Source organism: Mytilus californianus, unplaced genomic scaffold (genome assembly GCF_021869535.1).
Source record: "Mytilus californianus isolate M0D057914Y unplaced genomic scaffold, xbMytCali1.0.p SCAF_2, whole genome shotgun sequence".
Taxonomy (NCBI): domain Eukaryota; kingdom Metazoa; phylum Mollusca; class Bivalvia; order Mytilida; family Mytilidae; genus Mytilus; species Mytilus californianus.
In genome coordinates, this window is record NW_026262668.1 from 43,907,077 (window position 1) to 43,927,428 (window position 20,352).

At 40.7% G+C, this 20,352-nt stretch overlaps 1 long non-coding RNA gene across 1 annotated transcript; it reads left to right on the forward strand.

Moving 5' to 3' along the window:
• Window positions 1-15,246: 15,246 nt before the first annotated feature.
• Window positions 15,247-17,211, forward strand: LOC127728017 (uncharacterized). Its single transcript, XR_007993975.1, has 3 exons — window positions 15,247-15,349; window positions 15,511-15,612; window positions 15,879-17,211. It is a non-coding gene; the product is annotated as an uncharacterized LOC127728017 (long non-coding RNA).
• Window positions 17,212-20,352: the final 3,141 nt, after the last annotated feature.

A 20,352-nucleotide genomic window follows, 5' to 3' on the forward strand; every position in this document is an offset into this window, starting at 1 on the left:
AAGGTTCCATACCACAAAGGGAAGACTTGGATTGAGTTTTTGGGTGATTGTCCCAAACGTTTAGAAATTAGGGGCCAAAAACAAGCATTTTTCAAGTTTCCAGACAATAACTTGTGTTAAAGTTTATGGATTTCTCTGAAATTGTACATTTTTCCTGAAAAGAAAATAATCTTCAAAATTTCGAAAACAAATTTGGGAAGGTGGGATTTTTTTTTCAAATTTATTTTTGGATTCATATATTTTTCTTCATAATTTTTGAAATTCATTTTTTTTGCAAATTTATTTTTGGGGGATTTTATAACATATTCTAATTGATAATCAAAACATAAATACCGCGGCAGTAAATGTTACGGAAAAAATTCTTGAGGCGGCAGAAAAATCAATCCCCAACAAACTGGTTCAGGGTTGGAAACATGATCCACCTTGGATGAATTCGAATATAAGAAAAATGATTCGGAAGCGTAAGAGATTACATAAAAAAGCAAAACTAACAAACAATGAAAATGATTGGATAAATTTTCGACGAATAAGAAATAAATGCATAAGCTACGTTCGATCAAGTAAAAAAAAAATACTTGGAAAAGCAAGTTAAAAAGGTTGATAGTATACACACAATAAACAAAAAACATTGGTGGAAAACCCTTAAAAATTTGATCGGATTACCAAATAAAAAATCAGTCTATCCTACTCTAATTTTCAATAACCAATATATAGAAAGTGATTATGACAAAGCTAATTATTTTAACGATTATTTCTGCGCACAGTCTTCTGTTGATGATTCAAATACTATATTACCAATATTAGAATATGATGAAATTCAAAAACTAGAGGAACTGATTATTAGTGAGCAGGATGTTGAAGATGTGCTCGTAAATCTTGATATTTCAAAAGCTACAGGGCCTGATTTAATCAGTCCAAGACTCCTGAGGTCGGCAGCAACTGTCTTGAAGTATCCGTTTACAAAACTTTTTAATCGATCTTACTAACAGGGAGGTTTCCAGATGTGTGGAAACTAGCAAATGTTATACCTGTCTATAAGAACAAGGGTGGCCCAGAATTTTTTTATTAATTATAGACCAATATCTTTGCTGTCTAACATTGGTAAGACAATGGAGAGGTGCATTTTCAAATACCTTTTTAACTTTATTATCACAAATTCCTTATTAACAAAAATCCAGTCTGGTTTTATCCCTGGTGATTCGACGGTAAACCAACTGCTATGTATAATTAACGATTTTGGTAAAGTATTAGATGCAGGGAAAGAGGTAAGGGTAATTTTCTGCGACATAAGTCGAGCATTCGACCGAGTTTGGCATAAAGGCTTACTGTATAAGCTTAAAAAAATCGGAATTAATGGAGGATTGCTACTTTGGTTTGAAAGCTATCTGAACTCAAGAAGGCAACAGGTTGTCATTGGTGGATAAACATCCAACACTGAGCATGTATCAGCTGGGGTACCCCAAGGGTCTATCTTGGGTCCTATTTTATTTCTATTTATACAAATGACATAGTCAATGATATAGAATGTGATATTAAACTTTTTGCTGACGACACCTCAATTTATATAGTGGTTGATAACGAATATGAAGTGGCAGAAAAGCTAAATAAAGATATTGAGAAAATACATAATTGGCCTAACCAATGGCTTGTCAATTTCAACCCAAACAAAACAGAAATAATGACCATTAGTAGTAGAGATTGAGCTTTTTTAGGATACCGTAAAAACGTAAGGTTCTAAGGTTTCAAGATGGCGGCCAAAAGGGAATTCCCCGAACTTTAAAATAGACCCAAACTCCGTTTCTGGATACCGTAAAAACGTAAGGTTCTAATGTTTCAGGGTGGCTGCCAAAAGGGAATTAGAAAACCCCTCCAACCAATCATGAATGTAGGTTTGCATGATATTTCGTCCAATGAGAAAAACAGTACCACACCTGTACACACATATTAATCAATCACATATATAATTAGGAATGACACAAAGACTTCACTTCAAAACAAATTTTCTACATGGACGCACGCGATAAAAAGAAGCTGACCAAGAATTTCGTCCGATTAGTAGCCGAAACTCCCGTCGAAACTGTAGTGGATTATCTAATGCAATCACGTATTTTCGACGACGAACTGACGGAAGACATCCTGTATCAAAACACAGAAAAGAACAAATCTCGACAACTGTTAATGATACTGATGAGAAGGGGACCCAAAGCGTTTTCCACTTTCGTTGAAGCTCTTCGTAGATCCGATTGCAAAGATCTAGCTGATAGTTTAGAATGCAACTAACCAACGTAGTCGTTCTAGGTGATTTGAAATGTACCTTCGATCTCCGCGCTCTGACACATAAACTCGTCAATGTTCGATACGATCCCCGTTTCTTCTCTGCCATGATCTGGCAACATAGGAGAATAGGTGGAAATTGTTTATTGTTTTCCAACGGAAAAATAAACTGTAACGGAAAGTGTCGGTCCTTCCAAGAAGCTCGTAGACGATTGCGTCGGTATGCCAGATGTCTACAGTCGATCGGATACGAGGTGAAACTCTCAAACGTCAGGATAGTTACTGCTTCAGCCGTGCACCAGTTGAGTGGTCGAATCGATCCCGCACATCTTCCGAGTTGTTATAGCTATGAACCTGAATTGTTTCCAGCAGTCATGTTTCGACGTCATGGAATGCATTTCACCTGTCACTTGTCGGGTAAAGTGATAATCACGGGTATTAAACGAACGAGCGACGAAGACGATATCTATGTCGTTCTTTTAGAACTGGAACTGTTTCTATAAGAAGCGATACGTTTACATTCAATACAAAATGGACAAGACGTACATTCTCTTACTGTTTGCAGAGAAACCGTGCGACGTATACGTAGCCTTGAGCAAAACCACACAAAGTCGAGATCAAATAGCCTCATATATCACAGATAAATACCTGAGAAAACCACAGTGGAAATCCATCTTGATCGCAGCTTTTCTGAAATGATAACCAGACAATGACCTATCAAGAATACCTCGAAAAGATATATTACGACCCAGGACATCCGGGTTCGTTCAGCGGCGTGGATAAATTGTATAAAGCAGTACGCAAAGAAGGAAAGTACGTTTTGGGAAAATCCAAGATTAGAAAATGGTTGGAAACGCAAGAGACTTTCGGTCTACACAGACAGATCAACCGAAAATTTCGCCGTCGAAAAGTGATAGCTCCATTTATCGACTATCAGTGGGATGTAGACACGGCCGTAATGAAATCTTATGTAAAGGTCAACGATGGATACGGATACTTTTTACTCGTCGTCGACGTTTTCTCTCGTGTCGTTCGCACCCATGCGCTAAAATCGACTCAAGGTAAAGGAATGGTCACCGCTCTGAAATCGATCTTTGACACCGGCAAGAAACCCTCAAAACTGAGATCTGATAGAGGCACAGAGTTTCGGAACAAAGATGTACATCGACTACTCCAAACGGAAAAAGTCGACTAATTTTTCACCCAAAACGAACAAAAGAGTTCGTATGCGGAAAGAGCCATCAAGACAATAAAATCAAAACTCAGTCGCTACATGTCTCGTCACCAGACGCATCGCTGGATCGACGTCTTAGACTCCGTAACACAGAGTTATAACGGGAGCTATCATCGTTCCATTAAAATGGCACCGAGAGCAGTAACCAAAAAGGACGAGGCACGTTTGTGGAAACTTCAGTATGGACAATCGACCCGAGTTAAGGCTACGACCCCTCGTTTCGTCTTTAAGAAGGGAGACACCGTTCGTATTTCTCATCTGAGACTACCTTTCGACAGAGAGTACGACGAGCGCTGGACCATGGAATACTTCGTCGTAGTCGACCGAGGAATGAAAGAGAACATCCCGTACTACTCTTTAAAGGACACGACCGGAGAAGACGTTGGGGGATCCTTCCATCAATCCGAATTGAGTAAAATAACGGTGACGGAGGATACGGTATACCGCATCGAAAAAGTGATACAAAGAAGACGAAACGAAGTGCTGGTGAAACGGATGGGATGGCCCAAGAAATTCAACAGTTGGATTCCCTCCACAGCATTGGAAGACTATAAGAGAAGCGAGATGTGAAGTCGTCGTAAAAATGGAGCAATCGAACGTATACGGACGCATTCACTTTCTCAGAGAATTGGGACAAGCTGACAAGACGACGAGACAATTACTCCTCCGGTACATAACGAGAGATCAGATGGAAGCCTTGAGAGAAGTTGCAGGTTACATAGTGAACGGACACATTCGAATCCTTTCCAGAGACGTCGTCCATTTCAGAGAACGATCGCTAGTCTTACGACAGATTATCGAACCCAGATTATCGTTACGGAGAAAACGAAACGCATTGCTGGCTTACCAGGACGTCATTCCTCGTTTATTGAGACCTCATTATCTTAATCGAGCTGTCGTGTTATCGATTCGTTCTGGCGAACAGTGATAAGAGAAAACCTTGATGATTACGGGAAAATCATAACCTATATTTTGATGTTTACAAAACCAATGGGAGACGAAGTCTCTTTGCGAACAGTGTTTACGGATCGACATTCATAAGAGAGTCTAGGAAATATCGATGATCGTTTCACATGGACGATTTTTACTTGTACCTGTACTGCGGTGATTCGCTGGCGACTCAAGTGAACAATCACGCTGGAGACTTTGTGGTCGTTTTACCCAGGACGTATCGATTGAACGGTCGATGGGAGTGTGCTTTGGTGGAATTAACCCTGAAACCACAGACCGAACAAAGATCCGATCGCCTCTACGTATGTACCGACCTGATCGATGAATCGTACCTGCGAGATACGTTCCTTCCGATCTTGCGTACAATTCTTCCGACCGATGAAGATGTCATAGACATAGAATTCGGTACTCCTCACTACATGTCAATTCATCGAAACGAACTGGACCGGGTGCGAATATTTATAAGAGGTGATCGACTTCAACCCTGTCGATTTAAAATCGATCACCTGTACTGCACACTTCACTTCCGAAAACGAGAATGGGATCGATAGAAGTTTACGACCAAACGAACAGACGATGGGTGACCTACGTACCCGACTACAAGAAATGGGAGCAACACTTTGCAGACGTAAAGGATGGAAGAGTTCTACCCGACCACAAAGGACGAATCATCGTCGGAAGCGGTGCCCGATGGAGATCGGAGATACCCAAAGTCGAACTGGTCACTCCCGTCGCACAGGGTGTCGAAATGGCTAAATCGGATCTGAAGAGACAAAAAGTTATAAGAGAGAGAAAACGAAAAAGATCGTTCAATCAAATTGATCAACTATGAATCTCTTGGAAGAAAATCACGACGATGAACTGTCTCTGTTTACGACGCCACCAACCAACACCGGTATACAGGCCAGGGAATGGATCGAATATCGACCAACAAACCAAGTATCCGGAGAATCTCCCCTGGAGTTTTTGATTTCGCCACAGCCTGTCCGATACATGGACTTGAGACGTAGCGTTCTCAGAATCAAACTTCGATTGCTCGACGCCGCAGGCAACCCCATTGCCAAAGATAACAAAGTGGCTTTGGTCAATCTAGGTTTACATTCCATCTTTTCGCAAGTAGACTGTTATCTTCAACAAACATCCATCGGTAAACTGGGGAGTATTTACCCGTACAAGGCTTACATGGATACCCTACTGAACACCGGTTCGAACGATTACGTTCAGCGTACCTCGCAATTTTTTTATAAGGACACGGCAGGTCATCACGACGACGCCAACGTACAATCGGGAGGAAATCAAGGCCTATACTTTCGTTCCAGATATACAGACGAGGGTCGCTCCTTGGAAATGGAAGGTCCAATTCACTTGGATATCTTCCAGCAGAAACGTTTGATCATCAACGGAGTCAGTCTGGCGTTGAAATTCTGGCCCAGTAAAAATGCTTTTCGTCTGATGTCGGGTGACGATGGAGCGAACTACAGCGTACAGATACTAGAGTCCAGTTTCAAATTATGTATGCAGAAACCCAATAGTGGCGTTCTATTAGCTCACGACAAGTTACTCGGGAATGCGACAGCCTTGTATCCTTTCGTCAGCACCAGCTTCAAGACCTCTTCAATATCGAAGGGCGAATACAGTCACAGCGAAAACAATATGTTCCAAGGTGAAGTTCCATCTCAGTTGGTTGTGGCTCTCGTCAGCAGCGAAGCCTTCAACGGAAGTTATAAGAGGTCACCGTTCAATTTCCAGGCGTACGACTGTGATTTTCTGGCGTTGTACATCGACGGACAGACGTTTCCAGCTAAACCATTACAACCCAACTTTAGTGGCAAGAACTACGTGGAAGCCTACAGGGGACTGACGGCTTTCAGAAGCGACGTGGACATCTCGTATTTCGAATACTCTGGTGGTTATACGCTCTTCGTTCTCAACATAGACGACAACAGGGATTTTAATACAAAGCGTAGAGGAGATTGTAGATTAGAACTTCGTTTTGGTAGCGCCCTACCGGAGAGCATCACTGTGCTCATGTATGCCAAGTTTCCCACGATCTTACACGTGGATCAATCCCGCAGCGTTTTACTACAATGAACAACTCGGAACTGGAAGAACTGTTACAAGACTATCCCGTACAAGTGATTTGCGCCAACGAGTTACCCGTGTCGATCGGAAAGAGACCAAGAACGTTCATAGTTAATACTGATCCGTGTTCCCGACCGGGAAGACATTGGACCGTATTTCACTTCTCGACACGGGGACCTGCAGAATTTTTCGATTCGTTGGGAAATCGTCCACAGACCTACGAACCTCGTTTCGAAGTACTTGTGAATAACGGACCTCGATATCTTTACACATCGACCGGAATTCAACCGAACGATAGCGACACTTGCGGAGCCTATTGCGTATACTTCGTGCGAGAACGTTATCGACCTCGTTCGTTCAGAGGCATCATGAAAGACTTTAGTGTGTACGACTTGAACGGCAACGATCGAAAAGTTATGAGAGGAGTACGACGAAAAGAAACTAAGCAGAGATGGAGCGAGAAAACAGCACGAACAGCGAACGTTGGCAGTTGATGGGAAGGAATCTACCGAAATCAGAAATCGTGTATTTCTGTCAAATGTTGGTAGTATACATCATTATCGGCACCTCAATCGTTAATCTGACAGTGCAGAACGGCAAGAACGAATTGTGGATCAGTCTATTGAGCAGTGCCATCGGTTACGCTCTACCCAGTCCTACACTGAAGAAAACATAAGAGAGACCTCGGAGCAGTCCGCAGACGTACCATCATGGCGTACCCCTTTTTACTGTGTTCCAGTATGTGCATCACCGGACAAACGAATTGTGGAAAGACGCGTTTCGTATACAAGCTGTTGCAACACCTGGAAGACATGTATGTCGAAGACCCACCGGTGCAAGTGCTCTACTGCTATGGTATACATCAACCTCTATTTGACAAAATGGAAGAGACAATCCCTCGCCTTTCGTTTCACAAGGGTTTACCATCTACGGAAACGATTGAGGAATTTACGGCCGATAGACGACACCGATTGATCGTGTTGGACGACTTGATGCATCGCGTGGTACGCGATGTAGACATGGAACTATTATTCACACAGGGTTCACACCACAGACGACTGTCCGTCTATTTTTTGTCTCAAAACTTATACGTACAAGGAGCTAGATCGAGAACCATTGCCCTAAACACCACATACTTGGTGCTGATGAAGAATGTGCGGGATGTGTCTCAAATATCCACCTTGGGTCGACAACTCTTCCCCGGAAGATCGAACGTATTAACTGAGTCTTATACCGACGCCACCTCCGAGCCGTACGGATATCTGGTAGTCGACCTTTCAACAAATTCGGACGACACTTATAGATTGAGAACTCACGTGTTTACAGGAGAAGACACGATCGTCTACGTTCCCCGAAAGCCATAAGAGGATCGAAAACAATCCCGAGACCGAATCATGAGTCGTTTGTTGGAGGACCAAGTGCATTTTCTAGAATTGTTGCGCACCGCCAAGAAAGACCAGAGGAAGTCTTTATTAAAAACGATCAACAAGTTACAGTTGAAAGCCTTGAGTGAAATCGCTCACAACGTCATTACGGGAACGATTGTTTTATCGTCGGATGACAAAATCAAACTCAGGGGAAACAAGAAAATTCTAACCACCCTCGGGAGAAAATCGTCGACTCAACGAGATCGTCTGAGTTCGCTTCAACGTGGGTCGACTGCCGTCGTACATCTTTTGAACGTCGCAAAAACATGGACAAGATGATACTGATCCCATACGACAGATATCAGAAATTATGTAAACGTCAGACGGGCGAAGGCACCGAATCGTCAAAGAAATCTAATGTAGGATCAACAAAGAAATCAAAGCTCGGACCCCCTGGAATGCCTGCCAAGAACGATAAAACATGGATCTCTTTATGACTTTAAACTGTTCTTTTGCAAATAATAATAATAATGTATTCTTGTGTATACTGTATTTATTTGTTGCATCTGTATTTTCTTGTATTAATAAAATGTAGAATACGATTGGTTTGGTTTTGTTGATTCACGTCCCGTGACTCGTAGTAGATTCAACATCATTAAGAATTATTGATCTGATGCACTAGATGAAATAAGACAGATCGAAGATTAAATACATTTATTAACATACACAATAATCAGTTTACAAAGGATAATTTTACATCTATATACACATAGACATCCTTTTTAACGAGTCAAAATAGCATTCACTTCAAAAATTACGCATAAGAATTTACACTATGAGTAAAACAAAAATCTTCTAAGGTTATTTACATAAGGTTTTGACGACTCGAAATTTCATATTATTTTAATTTTTCATGGTCAAATTTATAGAGAGTATGTTTTTTCTAGCATTAAATTCATTCATCGACACAATTTGGTGTGCAATTTTTACAATGGAAAATACATGGAAACGAATAAAAAAAAACAATACATAAGATCTCACAACTAAAATTTCAATCATCTTCTAATTTTGACACGTAAAAATATATTCCATTCAAAACTGACGTCTGAAAATTATAACTTTGGATAAAAAAGATCACCTTTCTATGTTATTTACATATGGTTTTAAAGAACTCCAAAAGTTCAAAACCAACACTTGGAACATGATTAATCTTCAAAGTTTGTCTCCAATATATGAATCAAATAGCGGTCCTGATCGTCGTGGTCTACTTCCATGGGTGTGTCATCTCTGGGTGGTTCGTCGACGTCCATAGATGTTTCTTCTTCATTAATTTCTTCCTTTGGCTCGGGACATAGCTCTATATCGAGAGGAACGGTCGATACTCCATCGTTCAAGACTCGTCTTTTACAATAGAAATACGAGAACCCATTCCTCGTCTGCTGATAGGTGGAGATGCCGTTATTGAGGACTCTGAATCCTTTGAGAGTACCGCATCCCGCTCGTTGAGTACCTAGAACGTGACGAAAGGTGGTCATCGGAGCTTTGACACGACGTTTGGTAATTCCTTTCGAACTGAATTTCACTTCTCGGACTTGGCGGGAACGTCTGTGGAGTTTCTTGACCGGAATCTTCTTGGCACGTCTTAATAAACGAAAGGATGCCATCGCTGTGCTTGAAGTGGACACGGACTTGCTCTTTTGTACGATGTATGTTTTCGAGCAGAGTCCGATCATGACGTCACCCTCGTACTCCACTTTAAACAATCCCGGTGTTCGTTTGTCATACTTGGCGTGTATCGAACAGCATGTTCGAGGACACCATTCGGGTTCGACATCGTCCCGACAACATTCGGTGAGCGATCGATGGTACGCTTCTTGCATCTCTGGTTTGACAACGGAAGACAGATCGGGTCAGGATAAGGCCATGTAAGCGGAATAGGTGTCCATCTCACAGTACGCAAAGTCGGATCGGTCGACGTAGACGTCCAAAAAGTCGTAGTAGAACTGGAGCATTCTCAATTTGGCGTACTGTAAAATAAAGTATCCAGTCTGAATCGGGAGGTTGATGTCGAGTTTCTCTTTGGCCTTTTCGACTTCGAAATACTCTTCTTCTTTTAGCAGAGTAGTCAACTTCTTGAATTGTGGTTTGTTGGCCTCGATCATGGCATTACCCTCGCCCTGGACGTACTTGACGGACTGGAATTTTTCTTGGTCCATAATAGTAGATCCGTACGCACTGTTGCCTTCCATTTTCGACGTATCGGCGATGATGGCTTTATCGGGATGTGCATCTCCCATTCGACGATTGTCGCTAACCGTTTTTACAAAGTCCCGAAAACAACGTTGTGGTGTAAATTCGATCACTTGATGGATCTTGGAGACCACCATACCGTGCTGCAAGTACCATTTCAACAGCGGAGTGGCGATCAACATCTGACGAGCTCGCATGCCACCAATTAAAAGTCGACGAGGTTTTTCCGATAATTCGAATCGTCGGACGTGCTCTTGCATGTGTTCGCCGATGATGTCGAAAGGGACGTCGGTGGTACAGAAGAGAGGCGACATCTCTTCGAAATATTTGAACGGTGTCATGGTCGGATGTTGAAAATACGACGGCCATTCGTCGGGAACTCGGATGTCGCATTCCACCATCCCAAAGAGTCGATCGTTCAGAACACCCTCTAGAATTTCGTTTTCGGTGACGGAACGTTGCGGCGTCGGGGGTTTCCGTGAATCGAAGAAGTTTTTCAAGTTTTTGTCTCCTCGAATCTCGACTCGATAGCGACACTCCCATTTTTCTACCAGTTGGTATCCCTGCTTTTGGATCAGAGACGACGTTTTGGCAGTCTTGTCGTACTTGGCCTGTCGTCCTGTTCGCCATTTCTGATCTTTGATCGACTTTGTCATCCAACAATCGTGTCCGTGCCAATAACATCCGTGGAATTGGTAGACGGTGTTAGTTTGCACATCGAAGCCATCCACGGGGTAGGGACCGATCTTTTTCTCTTTGCCCGTATTTAACTTATGCTGGATGTGGAGACCATGCGTTTGGTTGAGGTAGTCCAACCAGTCATACATCATCGTATATCTGTCTCTTTTCTTGGGTTTGAGTCCATCCTCCAAACGTCGACGAACAAAGGCTCCAGTAGGCATGTCCTGGTCGATGGCCCACAGATAGAGAGCGTTGGCATCGAATCCGAGAATCTTCTGACAGGGCTTCTCTGGATTGTTTCGAATATACGATTGTCCGACTTCGTGGTGTCGATTGAAAATGATGGACGGTCCACCGGTTAAATTCTGTTTGACGGTGTGGTATAGATCGCTATTGGCTTCGTCGAATAGGGCAAAGGAGGCTCCGGCCTGTCGACCCGTATCGAAGAGCATACGTCGTGCGAGTCCCGGTACGGATATGGAGGATTTAAAGATGTCGATATCTCTGTCGAAATAACATTTTTGAAGATTTTGCACGGCCTGGACAAACGGTCCGACGTCTAAATTATTGTACCACAGGAGAAAGTCTCGAAACGTAGACATGTCGTTCTCGAACCAGACGTTCTGACAGAATTTGTATTCTTCCATGGTGATGTTGGACTCTTTCAAAGAGCTGTAGAAAGCTGCGTGTGGAGGTAATGCAGGATGATCAAGCTTTTCAGCTCCGTCGAACCACTCGTACGGAAAGAATCCTTTGTTGTCGATGACATCAAATGCTTTCAGAAATTTTACATAACTGACCCCCGGGGCTAAATACGACGTGATGTCCAGAAATTTGAATTTATCGTTAGCCAAACAGGCGTAACTATTGTTCCTTTTCACGGTAAAGTTTTTTCCCGGTTGGTGCATGTCTAAAGTTTTGGCAAGATGGGTTTTGACCAGATTCATGTCGTATTTAGCCGAGTTGAATCCTAGGACGATGGTCTGTCGACAGTAGGCGTCGAGTTCTTCTTTCAGTTTTTTAAAAACGTTTTTCGTTTTTTCGTTCACTTCAAAAAGTTCTTCGTCGTCCAGGAACGCGTCAAGTTTAAACTCGTCGTCGTCGTCGTCTTCTAACAAGGCACGCATCGGATTTTGAATGTCTTTCTCCAGTTGATCGAAGGCATCTTCAAATGAGTGTCGTGTAAGCTCGTATGATTTGTCGCCGATCTGGTTCATGTAGTCCACCATCTTACGTAAGAGCACCTGCATATCAGTTTCCACGATACAGTGAGGTTCGAAAAATCCATCTACATTAGAACAGACAGAAACGGAAACGGGATCGTGTCGTTGCGTCCACGTCAACTTCTCGGAATTCGAGTCTTGGATAGATACGAGCATGGCCTCGAAATCGTAGACGACAAACCATTTGAAGAGCCGTTCTTGCACGTGGATGCCCTGTTCTTCTAATTTATCGAAAATGGTTTTCGGGTTGGAATAGAATCCTCCTTTAAAATTGTAGACGGTCTTTCCGGTACATTTTAATTGATGTCGTTTCATGTTATTTAACCGATTGAAATGCCGGTTACAGGTCCCGCATTGATATTTTTGGGTGTACGCCGTTAAATTGGAAATGTAAGACAAATGATGGTCGAATTGGTTGACGTTCATATTGTCTTCATACTGACATCTGGATTTGTAGACGGTTAAAGCCACACCGTCGTCTCTAAGATGGTACACATTGACGTTGGTCTTGAAACAATGTTCGAAATAGACCATTTGGTGAAGTGGTAACCCTTTGAATTTCTTGACATCGACTTCGACTTCTAGATGTTTGTCCGGAGCAAACTGAATCCATTCTTCAAACAGGCGTTTGGTGTGCGCTTCTAGATCAATTCGTTGATGTCCCCTGTGCACGGCCAAACATCGGAAGGCGCATAGATGGTCCTTGTAGACAGTTCCTTTTCTACTTTTGTTTAGGGCGATGATCGATTTGGATACGGTGATGTATTCCGGTAACTGATCGCCAATGTATCCCAATGGATAGTTCAAATGATACAGGACGAATCGAGCGTTAGTGACCAGGTACGGTTTCCACTTGGTATCCGGTCTTTGCCTCAAGAGGAAATCGGTAGCATTGAATCGTTCCAGTCTGAGTCGCAATCGGTTTAAATCTCCCCGTTTTGAAATGTAGACGGGACGCTGGAATAAAGATTCATTGGCATACGCACGAAAATATCGATATTCTCCCGTCTCCGTATTTCTTAAAATGAGACCAAATTCCAGGTTAAGTCGAAAAGCGTGTCCTTGTCTATCGTAGATTTGTTGTGCCTGTTCCATCAGTTGAGGGACCGAAAAATCGTTGGTCAGTGGTACGTTATATGTAGAGGTCACGGAACTTTCCTGGTGATTCTCTAAAATCAGAGGGGCGTTGCTTTCGTACACTCTTTTTAAAATGTCATCCTCGTCAACTTCCCATGGCGCTTGATCATTTTGCCAAGGTCGGGCTTGTAACGTTCCGGAACCGGTCTGGTAATGCTCCTGCATACCATGCAAGTATAATTGGCGTCGGTCTGAAAACCGTGCTGTACATCTTCTACATCGATATGAACTGCATCCCTGTTGCGGAGAGGTTGAACTGGACTCTGGTTTCGGTGACTGCGTATTCGGAACGTTTGGATTTGATGCTGAACTTGGACCAGGTTGCGTTGAGGTTGAACCTTTTTGGGATACCTAAGAAAGACCATTTAACAATAAATTAGAGAAAAAAAAAGGGAAATGGGAGACAACTCTGCATGTCTTCTAATTTTCGATCTACATGAATTGCTTCCCTTGTGTGTGTTTTTATCAGGTTAATCCTCATCGTGAAGTTTGTTTTGTTTCAAAGTTAATCCTTTTTTGACAACTTAATCTGTTTTATTTAAAGAACGTCTAATTTAATCTTATCTCAGAAATATTAATCGCAACTTAAAGAAAGAAAACTTCAGCATATTTTATGTAAGGATAAGGAAGCGCGGGTAAATTCTAAGAATATATTACCGTTCCATTACATTTCTGTTGGTGACTTTTCATATCTTTCTTGTACTTGTTTTTTTGTCCACATAAATTGCACTGGTATTTTCCGTCTGTGTGCTGAGAGGATACGTGGTCATCGAGAAAAATAATATGGTCAAAACGACACTCGCAATATCGACAAATGATCTTACACTTGAGAGTGTGTTGTTGTAAGTTGTCTTTTCGATTGAAGCTTTTGCAGCACTTTGTGCAGGTATATATTTGGTTGCCATGGACGGAGACATTATGTCGTAATAGGCCTGTTATACAGCTAAACGTTTTACCGCACACCTCACAAAGATGCATGTCTAACGTCGGATTGAAGACGTATTTCGTTGTAAATGAAATGTTTCAAGGTGTGCCTAGCTTTTTTCAAACACAGTACGGATGCTGTTTTTATTGGTCTAAAAATAACGTAATGTACTGCATCGTAATCGCATTAAGGGTTCTTATTGGGCAAGATATGTCGCATTGCATTGCATTATAATCGCACTAAGGTAAATGAAATGATACAAGGTGTGCGTAGCTTTATGTAGGCAGAACGAATGCTCTTTAAAAGGCAATGTACTGCATCCTAATCGGCTCAAGGTTTCTTATTGGACGAAATATGTCGCATTGCATTATCGGATTAAGGTTTTATGTATATTTTTTTCATTGATTGTCATACGGCGTCATGCACTGTCAATGCGGCAGCGTACATCATAATCCGGATTATGGGTTGTCCATTTGTACACCCTAACATGCATAATGTAGTCAACGTTTGATTACAATTTAATCCAACCCTTGCTAAATTAAGTTTAAATTGTGTACACAGAAAATGATACTTTCCGACAACTTAATCTCCTCGTTCGATTACATCTTTAACCTTTCAACATTTGATTACAACTAAAATTAGTAGTATATATATTTAGAATGATATTTATGGTAATATTGCAAACTTGATCGTTACATCCTTGACGATGCTATTATTTCTTTAATTCAAGAAGATTCATTCACTAAGACCTCTCGAGTTCAAGGATATTCGATCACTAATATACCTCAATCAAGGATATTTAGTCAATCTTATTAATTCGAATCCCGGACATGATATCTGTTAATTGTTGATTTGATAGCATTTTTAAAATCAAAACGGACAAAGCTCGATTTAATTCGATTGAAATAGAGAATAATTTTTCTTTAATCCAACACAACGTCCAAAACCAGTCTAGAGAGAAGATGGATTCACCAACAGTAATGACTTCAACACCGATAAACGTATGTATAATACACATTGTATACCTCGAATTGAATTCGTCATATCGCCACATTTTATAATCGAAATATCTGCACATTTTATATCGAAATGTAAAACCGTGTTTACTCTCTTTCAGTTCAAAACTCCAACAAGGAAAAGGTTGCTCTTTTCAGAGAGTCTTAGCCCTGTCTTCGGTCCTGAAAATGGATAAAATGTTGCCCATTTGAATGAACAAGGAGGAATTGTAAGTATAATTTTAGAAATTAATATAAAAGAGTCTAACACCGATAAATGTATGTATAACACTGTATACCTCGAACTTCATTCGCTATATCTCCACATTTTATTATCGTAATATCTGCTCATGTATTATCGAAATGTAAAATCATTTTTACTCTCTTTCAGTTCAAAACTCCAACAAGGAAAAGGCTTTTCTTTTCGGAGAGTTTGAGCCCTGTCTTCGAAAGTAGACAAAAAGTGGCCCGCCTGAGTGATCAAGAAATAATTGTAAGTAAAATTTAAGAAATTAATCTTATAGAGTTGACTGGTGTTAAAAAAAGGGAAACCTAGAATACCAAATTTGATTCATAACTTAAAGAAAACATGGAAAATATATATGAATTACATATGCATTTTGAATGAATTTTTATACTAAAAGTTTGATTATTGTTTTGACAAAAAAGCTGTAATATATTTTTTATTTATTTATTAATTTTTATTTTGTTTTTGTTTTGCTATTAGAGTATTTGTTTAACTTTTTTTTCTTTCTGTAGAGCATTGAATGGGAAACAGAAGAAACTAAGGAGGATACAATTGAAGATAGTCCAGTAAGCTTGTTTGAGGAAGTGAACAAGCTGAGAGCCAGACTATACCATTTGGAGGCTATGCTGATAGCACATGTATGCAAGTGCAAGTGTTAATTGCATTTGTGTGTAAACATAACGCGGGACATTGGTTATATAGTTTTTCAAATATATATAAAACATGGGATTCTAGTGATGTTGTTTTTATTATTGATCGATTGGAGTGTAATTATTTTTTCATGATTAAACCATGGTAAGTGTAACTAAAAAAATCTCACTGAACCGTTCTTATACAAAAGGGTTTATCAGAAAAGTGTTGTCATGATATATTGTTAAAAGATTATGCAAGTTACTTCAGCGATCGATATGACGTACACAAGTGGTTTGAACTTGTTTCAACAGATTACGGTTTAAAATGACAACTTAAGACAATTCCAATGGGTTACATTCTTTATTAATTTACCGTTATTAATACACAATATATTGTTATATTTCAAGTGAATATAATGACCACAGTTAAACAAAAAGTTACAATTATCTGTCCTTCGTTTGTTTCATTCACCACTCTGTAAAATTGTTTGGATTACACTCTGGACATGTTAGAAATCCCAACTGATTCATGTGGTCCGATCTATAAGGACACGGTACGACAGAAGACAGTTCGGGTACAAAGTCACCCATCACACTGGCAGTGTCTTTCAATTTGTTATATTCGGCAGGTCTCAAAAAAATGCCTTTTTTGGTCGGTATGACATCGGTTTGATTTGGGGGTACCCAATATTGTCTAAGGTCTACACAGATTGAGTTCTCTTGAACAGTGGCGTAGACGTTTCCCCCCAGGTGAGATTTATACTCCCTCTTTTCCGTTAAGGCCTGGTCAATAAAGTCGAGACTGTCGACCAACATTTTCCATCGAGTTAAGGGTAGACTAATTCCTTTTTTCGTGGGAATCATATTTTTCTGGGAATCCCACTCTCTGATGTCGATTCTTATATCATCATTCCACTCTTTGGCTTGGACGAATCTGTTATTTCCCAATTCGATATTGCAATGTACTGCCATGTCGACGTATTTCGTTGTGTAATGTTTATTGGTCGTTATGGTTACAAACAAGAAGAACCTTGTTGTATCAATACATGTTTCACGCAGAAGGAAGCGTTGGGTCGATTTAGACGTTTGGCGGGAAAGTCAGTGGTTGGGTCCAAGGGTATGGGGTGTTTGAGAGGGATTCTTGTGTTCGGTATCGGGAACATTTAGAGAACACCCCTATCCAGTAAATATTGTATTCACCCTGGGGTATATAAGCGGGTGAGGATTACAGTTCGGGATCTGTCGATATTCTCATTAAGAAGACCAGTGTACAAGAGTAAGGCACGTTACATAGCTGTAAGTGATATTGTCGAGGACAACTTGTACTGGGGACAACTTGTACTAGGTACAAGTTGGTCTAACATAGGAAGTTGGCAGAGCAGACTGTCCCATACGGAGGACGGACTGCAATAATATAACCCGCACTGTCTTGTAGTGACAGACTGTCCCACTCGGAGGACAGCTGTACCAGCAGCACTGTCTGGTATCGACAGACTGTACCAGCCACACTGTCTTGTAGTGACAGACCGTCCCATCTGGAGGACAGGCTGTAAGATTGTATTATATTTGTATATATATATATATATATATATATATATAATTGTTAGTCGTTACTTTATATCGGCAAAGAGCCCGTGTGTATATTTTAGTTCATTGTGTATAACATAGATAGTTAATAGTATTGCCGTATTGTTTATGGACAGCTTGAATCCAAGTATTTACTGGAACGGACGTTTAAGATATAAACGCCTGGTTACACGTTACATATTTGGTGGCTAGCGGTTGGGATTCAAGTTGTCTATCAAATACTATTTGATTGATTGATTGATCGTCATTAAATTTATTGTCAGTTGACATCAGTGTTTATTTAAAAGATTAAAGCAGATCAACCGTGAGGCATAGTTGTAGTTCACGGCTGAGTTGTAACACGAGTGTATTATTTAATAAAAGATTATAACACAATAATTGTTTTATTTGAATTGCACTATACTGCAATGGAAATGTTAAATATTGACGATCAGATTGCTGAAATAAGTAGACAAATACAGTCTCTTAGTGAAAGCACAATACAACATGGACAAAGTTTTATATATTCCACACCTCGAGAGCAGGGTGTACGTCCAAAGGTTGTTGAAAACAAAGAACATGATTCAGGCGTAGTGACGACAGGGCCGTCTCTATCAACACCTGTAGGATTGGCCGTGGGTGATACACTGCCTTTGCCAGATGGGGATATCATATCAAATCCTCACGTAAATAACAGAAAATCCATAGGGCAAGACAAAACTCAATATATTAATCCTAAGCAGGAATTAACAAAAAATCAAAGTACTGCTCATACTGTTAGCTATGGTTCAAATGATGTTAAAATCAAACCTTCAAAATATGATGGCAATACTCCTTGGATGGATTACTTATCACACTTTGAGATGTGTGCCCTAGTCAATATGTGGTCTGAACATCAAAAAGGTTTGTACTTGGCCGTGTCACTGATTGGACAGGCTCAAGCAGTTCTTGGTGATTTACCAAAGGAAAAGAGACAAATATTTTCAGACCTAGTAAACGCACTGGAGGAACGCTTTGCTCCATCTAGTCAAACTGAACTATATTGTGTTCATTTCAAGGAATGTCGACAAAAAGCAAGCGAGACTTTGCCGGGGTTAGGTCAGTCAGTTCGAAGACTTTCTAATCTGGCCTACCCGACTGCTCCGTTAGAATTAAGGGACACGCTTGCCAAAGAACAGTTTATAGATGCGCTAGTAGACTCAGAAATGAGACTGAGAATGAAACAGTCTCGTCCAAAAGGTCTTAACGAAGTATACGGTTGGCGGTTGAGCTTGAAGCTTATAACAAGGCTGAGAGTAGAACAATGAAAAGTATGGGTCACTTACGACATACTACTAGTGACGAACGGACAGAAGCACCTAATAGTCCTGATATGACTGTATCTATGGGACAAATGACGGCGTGGATACAGACGATTGAAAATAGTTTACAATCCTTAACAAAAGAACTTAGGGATTTAAAGTACACGAGAAAGTTCCAACCACAGGGGAAGATAAATAGCACACAAAGCAAAGGAAAAAGGCGTGGTCCTTGTTTCAGTTGTGGAGAAATAGGACACTTTGCAAGAAATTGTCCTAATAATAATCAGAAGCAAGGTACTCGGGGAACAGATAGCAACGGAACATATACGGACGGATCGGTTAATACACTGAAGTCTGAAGTTAAGTCTTCAAACAATGATAAAGGCGCTGTTGTTGTTTCAGCATCAGAGGATGCAGGAATGTTTGTTGAGTTGAGCATTCAAGATGTACCAGTCAAGTTTGTGGTTGATACTGGAACTACACTAACTTTAGTCTCTACAAGAGTGTATGATTTAATTCCTGACTTGTGTAGGCCACATCTGAGTAAAACTAGGTCACAGATTAAGTCCGTCTGTGACAAATATCTAAGCCTTCGAGGTAAAGGTAGTTTTAAAATGGATTTTGGTAAAGAGAAGTTTACTTCAGAGGCCGTTGTAACTGACCTACAAGTAGATGGTATTCTAGGTTTAGACTTTATGAAGAAAAATAAGTGTTTGATTGACGTGTCTGCTAACTTATTACACATCGATAACTTTAGGGTTCCTCTAAATTTTCAAGGTACCCAAAGTAGAAATGCTGACGCATTAAGTAGTGCTCCAGGCAAACCACGTCGGTTAACATCAGACAGTCAGTCAAACATGAGCAGTGATTGTTCTAAGAGGAAACATAGCCATGTCAAAATCGTAACCAGTCAGATGCCTGACAATGGTAAAGACTTGACTTTGAATGAGTTACAATCGAATGACTCGGACCTTAAACTTGTTAAGCGGTGGCTGACAGAGGGTCATAGGCCACAATACAATGAGGTATCCGGTAAGGGATTCTTTATAAGGTCATTATGGAGTCAGTTTGATAGTTTAGAGCTCCAAGAGGATATAGTAGTTAGACGCTTCAATGACCTAGAACTGAACGTTGCAAAATTACAAGCGGTAATTCCAATGTCGGAGCGCAAACAAGTATTAGAATACTGTCATGACACAAAGTATGCTGGTCACTTAGGTATTCATAAAACTCGAGAGAAAATACGCCAGTCTTACTATTGGCCTGGTTTGAAATCTGACGTTAGGGCATATGTTGCTAGTTGCAATAAGTGTACTAGGAGAAACCACCCAATGAAAAAGAATCGTGCCTCAATGAGATTAGAGGAGGAAAATAGTCGTCATAAGAGTCAGAGACCAGCCTGGATGGCTGATTGTGAAATTGAATAAAGTCAAGATTGTGTACATATATTTATGGATGAATTTTGTAATTGTAATGTTTATATCATG